This window comes from Leuciscus leuciscus (assembly GCF_965113295.1).
Source record: "Leuciscus leuciscus genome assembly, chromosome: 22".
Taxonomy (NCBI): Eukaryota; Metazoa; Chordata; class Actinopteri; order Cypriniformes; family Leuciscidae; genus Leuciscus; species Leuciscus leuciscus.
This window is the reverse complement of record NC_138746.1, coordinates 34,999,056-35,008,435: the sequence shown is the minus strand read 5'-3', so window position 1 is coordinate 35,008,435 and position 9,380 is coordinate 34,999,056.

The window sequence follows — 9,380 nt, the reverse complement described above, 5'->3', positions numbered from 1 at the left end:
ATCTCATCGACTGTTATTAAGGATGTAGCACTGTCTGATCATTTCTGTATTTTCTTTGATATATTGATCTCTCCTGCCACTGAAGCTAGATCTGAGTCTGTCAAGAAGAGATGCTTAAATGAGAACACTAGTGTACTATTTATGAAGGCTATATCCTTAACACCAAGCATATCTGCTGACTCTGTTGATTTTCTCCTTGATTCTTTTAACTCAAAAGTTAAAAGTGCAATTGATGATATTGCTCCTGTGAAAGTCAGGAAGAAGAGTGGCAGACAAAAAGCACCTTGGAGAAACTCAACAGCAGTGCAAAATATGAAAAGACAATGCAGAAAAGCAGAGCGCATGTGGCGGAAGACAAAACTTGTAGTCCATTATAACATCTACAAAGACAGCCTTCATGCTTTTAATATGGAACTAGGCAAAGCTAGACAGACTTTCTTCTCAAACATTATAAACTGCAATTTAAACAACACACGCACTCTTTTTGCTACTGTAGAGAGACTGACAAACCCCCCAAGCCAGATTCCCAGTGAAATGCTCTCAGACAACAAGTGCAGTGAGTTTGCTTCTTTCTTCTCTGACAAAATCAATAATATCAGAAAGGTGATCAGCACATCCTTGAGTTGTGCTGGGGTCAGACAGATCAGACCACCTGAAAAAGTAGTAACTTTGTCTGATTTCAAAAAAATTGATGGCAAAATTTTGGTAGAAACCGTACAGCACCTTAAAACATCAACATGCGCTCTTGACACACTTCCCACATCTTTTTTCAAAAGTGTGTTAAACAGTTTAGAAGCAGATCTTCTAGAAGTGGTAAATGCCTCACTTCTCTCTGGGAGTTTTCCAAACTCCCTGAAAACTGCAGTTGTCAAGCCCCTCCTGAAAAAGAACAATCTGGATAAGACCATATTAAGCAACTATAGACCGATCTCAAATCTTCCTTTCATAGGCAAGATCATTGAAAAAGTTATCTTCAATCAGCTGAACAAATTCTTAAGCTCGAATGGATACTTTGATAATTTTCAATCTGGTTTCCGACCGCATCACAGCACAGAGACAGCGCTCATAAAGATAATAAACGATATTCGCTTAAATACTGATTCAGGAAAATTATCAGTGCTGGTACTACTCGACCTCAGTGCTGCATTTGACACTGTCGATCATAACATACTTCTTGACAGGCTGGAAAACTGGGTGGGGCTTTCTGGGATAGTCCTAAAATGGTTCAGGTCATACTTAGATGGGAGAGGTTATTATGTGAGAATAGGAGACCATAAGTCTGAGTGGACATCCATGACATGCGGAGTCCCTCAAGGCTCAATTCTTGCGCCACTCCTGTTCAACCTGTATATGCTCCCAATGAGCCAAATAATGAGAAACAACCAAATTGCTTACCACAGCTATGCAGACGACACACAGCTGTACTTAGCCCTATCGCCTAATGATTACAGCCCCATTGACTCCCTGTGCCAATGCATTGATGAGGTCAACAGTTGGATGTGTCAAAACGCCTCGGTTACGACTGTAACCTCGGTTCCCTGAAGAGGGAACGAGCGTTGCGTCGAAAAGCTGACGCTATGGGAACGCTTTGCGTGATGACGTCTTGAAGCACATGTAAAATCAGTCCAATGGTGTGGCGGAACGTCAGAGGCGGGTGACGTCACGTACCAGGAAGCTATAAAAGCCGGCCCGAAACAGAAAACGAAAGCTTCGTAAAGTCTGAAGTCGCGCTGACAGGCATGAAGGAGATATGGCAAGGCGACGCAACGCTCGTTCCCTCTTCAGGGAACCGAGGTTACAGTCGTAACCGAGGCGTTCCCTTTCAAGGGAACTCCCGTTGCGTCGAAAAGCTGACGCTATGGGAACGTCTATACCAACGCCTCCATAGCTACAAATGTCTGTCCTGTGTGTAATCATGTGAGCAGCACTAAGAAGACAAAACATGAGACCCTAGAGTAGAGTCTAAATCCAGAGAGTAGAACCTGACGAAGGTGTGCGGTGAGGACCAGCCTGCCGCATCACAGACGTCCTGTAACGATACTCCTGATATAAGGGCCTTAGAGGCCGCCATACTCCTAGTAGAGAGCGACCGGACAGCCAAAGGAGAAGGCTGTCCAGCCGCCTCATAAGCCAGTGAGATAGTCTCAACCACCCACTTGCTCATCCTTTGCTTAGACACTGGACCTCCCTTGTTAGGGGAGCAAAAGTCACTTTTACGCCACAGGGCAGCTCTGTGGACATACGCGTCTAACGCCCGAACAGGGCAAAGCAAATTATTCGCCTCCTGGTCCGATTTCGAAAGGGAGGAGGACCTCCAAGTGCCACGAAGGAAACGAGATACCAAGGGGTCTTTCCCCACAGACATTCCACCCAAAGGACTGTGGTAAGCACCTATGGCCGCCACATAGACCTTTAAAGTGGACGGGGTCAGACCTGCAGTGAACCGTTCCTGCAGGAACTCCAGCACTGTACCAATTGGGCAGTGGACTGGGTCCAACCGACGGTCACTACACCAAGAAGTGAATACTCTCCACTTCAGGGCATAAAGTTTCCTCGTGGAGGGAGCTCTGGACTGTAGAATGGTCTCAACAACCTCGGTTGAGAGACCTGACTCTATGAGCTGGGCCCCCTCAGAGGCCAAGCCCACAGGTTCCACAGTTCTGGCCGAGGGTGAAATATCGAGCCCTCTGCCTGGGACAGAAGGTCCCTCCTGACGGGTAACTCCAGAGGATGCCCGTCGAGGAGGGACACAAGATCGGGAAACCATACTCTGCCCGGCCAGCGCGGGGCTATAAAAAGCAGGCAAACCCGGTCCCTGCGAACTCTTTCCAGAACTCCCGGGAGCAGAGCAACTGGGGGAAAGGCGTACAGACGTAGCCTCGGCCACGTCTGTACCATAGCATCCAGTCCCAGAGGAGCTGGATGCGTGAAGGAGAACCAAAGTGGACAGTGAGACGTCTCTCGAGACGCAAACAGATCCACTTATAATTTCCATATCAGCTCCACCACCTCGGGGGTGGAGCCACCATTCCCCGGGCCTCGGCCCCTGTCTCGACAGAGTGTCTGCTCCTATATTCTGGACCCCGGGGATGTAGGCTGCCTTGAGTGACAGCAACTTCCCCTGGGACCACAAGAGGATATGGCATGCCAGCGCAAACCCCCTTGATATAGGCGACTACCGACGTGTTGTCCGTATGTACTACACATGGTGTCCCCTGAGACCTGTGATAAAGCTCCTCAGAGCCCGGAAGACAGCTAACATCTCTAGGCTATAGAATGCCAGGAACGATGATGGTCTTCCCACAGACCTTGAGATGAGCGACCCTCAGGATCGCTCCCCAACCCGTGAGGGAAGCATCCGTCGTTAGCAGTTTGCGACGACAAGGAGCTCCCAGCACTGGGCCCTGGGACAGGAACCAAGGTTTCTTCCACATAACCAAGGCACGTAGGCATCACCGCGTGACCTTGATTGTGCGAAATGGGTTGCCCCTCGGGGAAAAACCCTCTGGTCCTGAGCCACCACTGCAGGGGCCTCATGTGCAGCAGTCCAAAAGGTATCCCGTTGGAAGCTGCTGCCATGAGACCCAACAGTCTCTGGAACTGTTTGACAGTGAGTAGCTGGCCTAGCTTTACACTTCTCACAGCTGCCAGGATGGAATCGAAGCGTGGCGATGACAGGCGCGCCTGCATCGACACTGATTCCCAAACCACGCCTAAAAAAGTGGTCCTCTAAAATGGAGAAAGCACACTCTTCTTGGCGTTCAGCCGTAACCCCAACTCTTTCATATGGGCGAGAACAACATCTCGATGTTGAACCGCCATCTAATGCGACTGAGCTAAAATCAACCAATCGTCGATGTAGTTCGTGATGCGAATACCCCGGAGGCGCAGAGGCGCCAGAGCTGCATCCACGCATTTGGTGAAAGTGCGGGGTGATAAAGCTAGGCCGAATGGAAGAACTCGATATTGGTATGCTTTGCCCCCGAAAGCAAACCTCAGGAACTTCCAATGACACGGACGGATGGAAATATGCGTCCTTGAGGTCTATCGTGACAAACCAGTCCTCGGACCTGATCTGTGGCACGATTTGTCTCAAGGTTAACATTTTGAACTTGAGCTGCATGTACTCGTACAGAACTCGAAGATCTAAAATGGGACGCAATCCCCCGTCCTTTTTTGGAACTATGAAGTACTTGATTTAGCGGTCTCCTTGGTGGCCCTGAGAGACAGATCTGTGGCTCTGCGTAGTTCAGCCACTGTGTCAGGACCAATTCCCCCGCCCTCCTCTAAATCCCCCAATAATTCTGCCTGATAGGCTTGCATAATAGACATCGTATGCAGACACGCTGCTTACGATTTATGAACCAGAGATGATGTGAATTTTACTGGCTTAGAGGGAAGTGAAGGAGCTTTCAGGGAAGATGCCGTTGCTGGAGAGAGATAGCTCGCAAGCGTCTCCTCCACCTTCGGCATCTCCCCATAACCATATTCTTTATATTTGTGAATGGAAGAATAGTGGGATGTTTGTGGTGCATACACTCTGTATGAAACCGGTTTTCCCCACGATTTCGACACCTCGGTGTGGAGATCGGGGAAAAACGGAAGGCTTCTTCGCTGAGGCTGTGTACGAGATGGCAGGAAGCGTTCGTCGAGCTTACTTTTCGAACGAACGTCCTGCCTATCCTCTGGCCACTCAATAGATAGTCTGTCAACTGCTCTAGTAATAACATCGAGCAGTTCCTCAAACGCATGAGACTGAGGTGGCGAATCCTCAGACTCAGCTTCAATACTCACAACATCCAACTCCTCAGAGCTGGACAGTTGCAGTATTGGTGCCTCTATCGGGGGGGAAGAAACCGCAATGCGTGCTTCCACACCCTGATGAGAGGCACTGGATCTGTCAGATTGATGCTGAGATAAGGCAGAGCCCGTCTCAACATCCACTGACAGATCCATTTGCGAACCCCAGGTCTGAGATCGCCGCCGAGCCTCAGCCGCGGCGGGACCCGAGCCCTCGGGAACGCGATCGGGATTGAACCGAGCCAAGCGGGATCGGAGCGTGCGCAATGGAAGCGCGTCGCAATGCACACAGTCACCACCCTCGAGTGCTGACTGGGCATGCTCCTCACCCAAACAAACAACACAAAGAGTGTGAGTATCACCTCCCGTTAAATAACGCGGGCAGGGATGGACACACACTCTAAACTGCTGCTTGCTCGCCATACTGAATATATATATATATAATATAGACAGACAACACCAAATAACAAGGACAGATTCAACACAGAGCGCAACTGAAGACTCAGAAAGCTTTTCTTTCTCTTTTATAGCTTCCTGGTACGTGACGTCACCCGCCTCTGACGTTCCGCCACACCATTGGACTGATTTTACATGTGCTTCAAGACGTCATCACGCAAAGCGTTCCCATAGCGTCAGCTTTTCGACGCAACGGGAGTTCCCTTGAAAGGGAACTTTCTTCAATTAAACAAAGACAAAACTGAAGTTATTGCGTTTGGAAACAAAGATGAAGTTCTCAAGGTGAACGCATACCTTCTCTCTAGGGGTCAAACAACTAAAAATCAAGTCAGGAATCTTGGTGTGACACTAGAGTCAGACCTTAGTTTCAGTAGTCATGTCAAAGCAATAACTAAATCAGCATACTATCATCTGAAAAATATTGCAAGAATTAGATGCTTTGTTTCCAGACAAGACTTAGAGAAACTTGTGCATGCTTTCATCACCAGCAGGGTGGATTATTGTAATGGACTCCTCACTGGCCTTCCCAAAAAGACCATAAGACAGTTGCAGCTCATACAGAACGCTGCCGCCAGGATTCTGAGCAGAACCAGAAAATATGAACATATCACACCAGTCCTCAGGTCTTTACACTGGCTCCCAGTTAGATTTAGGATTGATTTCAAAGTATTATTACTGGTATATAAATCATTCAATGGCCTAGGACCTCAATACATTGCAGATATGCTCACTGAATATAAACCCAACAGATCACTCAGATCATTAGGATCATATCAGCTAGAAATCCCAAGGGTTCACTCTAAGCATGGTGAGTCTGCTTTTAGCTATTATGCCAGCCGCAGCTGGAACCAGCTTCCAGAAGAGATCAGATGTGCTCCAACAGTGGTCACATTCAAATCCAGACTCAAAACACTTCTGTTTAGCTATGCATTTACTGAATGAGCACTGTGCCGCTGTTCGTCCGACTGTACTGTATTGTATTTCATTTGATTTTTCTAAACTGTTTTAATTATTCTTGTTTCTTTTTATTATTTTAATTTCTTCTATGTATTGTATTTCATTTGATTTTTCTAAACTGTTTTAATTATTCTTGTTTCTTTTTATTAGTTTAATTTCTTCTATGTAAAGCACTTTGAATTGCCATTGTGTATGAAATGTGCTATATAAATAAACTTGCCTTGCCTTGCCTTGCCTTGCCTACTTGTGCTCATCTGACCCTCATGAGCTCTGATCTCTTTATATTGTGCTCATTTCCCTCATGTCTTTGCTGGTTTGTTGTGTGTGAGATTTTTGCTTGTCTATTGATCTTTTTAGACAGTGTTCCCTGCCAGTTAGATTTGCATTTTATTTATTTGAGTTTGCTGTAGTCTAGTTCCAGTCTTTTGCTCTAGTTTTCTCAAGCCTTATTTTTGGTTTCTATTTTGATTTGGGTTTTTTCCTCTGTTTGTAGTTCCAATTATTTATTCATAGTATTTTCCTTTTTGTTTATCATTGTTTTATTATTTTCTATCTGCAGTTAAATTAGCTTATTTCTTTTATTTTCTCTAGTTGCTGTGTTGAGTCAGATTATTTCTGTTCTGCTTTTTTTGTCTTGTGTTGTGTTGTCATTATCTGTTGCTTCTCCATCTCCTCGGTTCTCCTGCCTAGCTTTGCCCGGGTCGGATCTCATCTGTCTTCCCTTTCTCCTGTTGACTGCCCAGTCCTACTGTTTGGATCATCCTCACTCCTAACCTTCCCTAGGTTCCGTTGGTCTTTCTGCATCTGTGTCCTCTTTCTCCATAAGACTTCTATGACAAAGCCTGACACAGAAACATCGCTAAGCTCCGGAACATGCTATTTGTTTCTGATGCAGAAAAGTTGGTTCATGCATTCATGACCTCTAGACTAGATTACTGTAATGCATTACTAGCTGGTTGTCCTGCATCCTCAACAAACAAGCTACAATACGTCCAAAATGCCGCCACTAGAGGTCTTACTAGGTCAAGAAAATATGATCATATAACACCAATTTTATTATCTCAGAAGATTTCAGATGCCCAACTCCTGTGAAGATTTCAGATGCCCAACACCTGTGAAGATTTCAGATGCCCAACACCTGTGAAGATTTCAGATGCCCAACTCCTGTGAAGATTTCAGATGCCCAACACCTGTGAAGATTTCAGATGCCCAACTCCTGTGAAGACTTCAGATGCCCAACACCTGCAAAGGCTTCAGATGCCCAACACCTGTGACGACTTCAGATGCCCAACTCCTGTGAAGACTTCAGATGCCCAACACCTGTGAAGACTTCAGATGCCCAACACTTGTGAAGATTTCAGATGCCCAACTCCTGTGAAGACTTCAGATGCCCAACACCTGCAAAGGCTTCAGATGCCCAACACCTGTGACGACTTCAGATGCCCAACTCCTGTGAAGACTTCAGATGCCCAACTCCTGTGAAGACTTCAGATGCCCAACACCTGTGAAGACTTCAGATGCCCAACACCTGTGACGACTTCAGATGCCCAACACCTGTGAAGACTTCAGATGCCCAACACTTGTGAAGATTTCAGATGCCCAAAACCAGCGAAGACTTCAGATGATCAACACCTGTGAAGATTTCAGATGCCCAACACCAGCGAAGACTTCAGATGATCAACACCTGTGAAGACTTCAGATGCCCAACACCAGCGAAGACTTCAGATGATCAACAATTGTGAAGATTTCAGATGCCCAACACCAGCGAAGACTTCAGATGATCAACACCTGTGAAGACTTCAGATGCCCAACACCAGCGAAGACTTCAGATGATCAACACCTGTGAAGACTTCAGATGCCCAACACCAGCGAAGACTTCAGATGATCAACACCTGTGAAGACTTCAGATGCCCAACACCAGCGAAGACTTCAGATGATCAACAATTGTGAAGATTTCAGATGCCCAACACCAGCGAAGACTTCAGATGATCAACACCTGTGAAGACTTCAGATGCCCAACACCAGCGAAGACTTCAGATGCCCAACACTTGTGATGACTTCAGATGCCCAACACTTGTGATGACTTCAGATGCCCAACACTTGTGATGACTTCAGATGCCCAACACTTGTGATGACTTCAGATGCCCAACACTTGTGATGACTTCAGATGCCCAACACATATGAAGACTTCAGATGCCCAACACATGTGAAGACTTCAGATGCCCAACACATGTGAAGACTTCAGATGCCCAACACATGTGAAGACTTCAGATGCCCAACACATATGAAGACTTCAGATGCCCAACACTTGTGATGACTTCAGATGCCCAACACTTGTGATGACTTCAGATGCCCAACACTTGTGATGACTTCAGATGCCCAACACTTGTGATGACTTCAGATGCCCAACACTTGTGATGACTTCAGATGCCCAACACATATGAAGACTTCAGATGCCCAACACATGTGAAGACTTCAGATGCCCAACACATGTGAAGACTTCAGATGCCCAACACATGTGAAGACTTCAGATGACGCAAACTCTGAATCAACATGCACCAATTATATATTTTCTAAATGTCTTAATCATTTGTTAACAAAAAAGTATGAATTACTTCAATGAGCCCATTGTATCTGCATTAAATTATTACATTCTTTAAATTAAAGGTGCTCTAAGCGATGTCACGCGTTTTTTAGGCCAAAACATTTTTTGTCACTTACAGTAAACATCTCCTCACTATCCGCTAGCTGCCCGTCCCCTGAACACACTGTAAAAAACCGCGGTCTCTGTAGACACCACAGGCTCCACAAACGGCAACAAAAACAAACTGGGCTAACCCGCACCACGAAACATAACAAACTGTTCCAACCAATAACTGACAAGAAGGATTTGGGGGGTTAGTGCACGGATGTGGAGGAGGGAGGGTCTAGCTAGCCTCCGTTTTGTTTGACAATACTTTGAACATCAACAAGAAGTGACGTCACCCAACATCACTTAGAGCACCTTTAATACATTAGCTAACTGTGATTTGTATATGTACATTTCTGAAATACATAACTTAGTTACCTCTGATAACAGAGCACTCTAAATTGTAATATGGACTCAAGCGCTTCCTGTAAAGCTGCTTTGAAATGATGTGTACTGTGAAAAGCGCTATACAAATAAA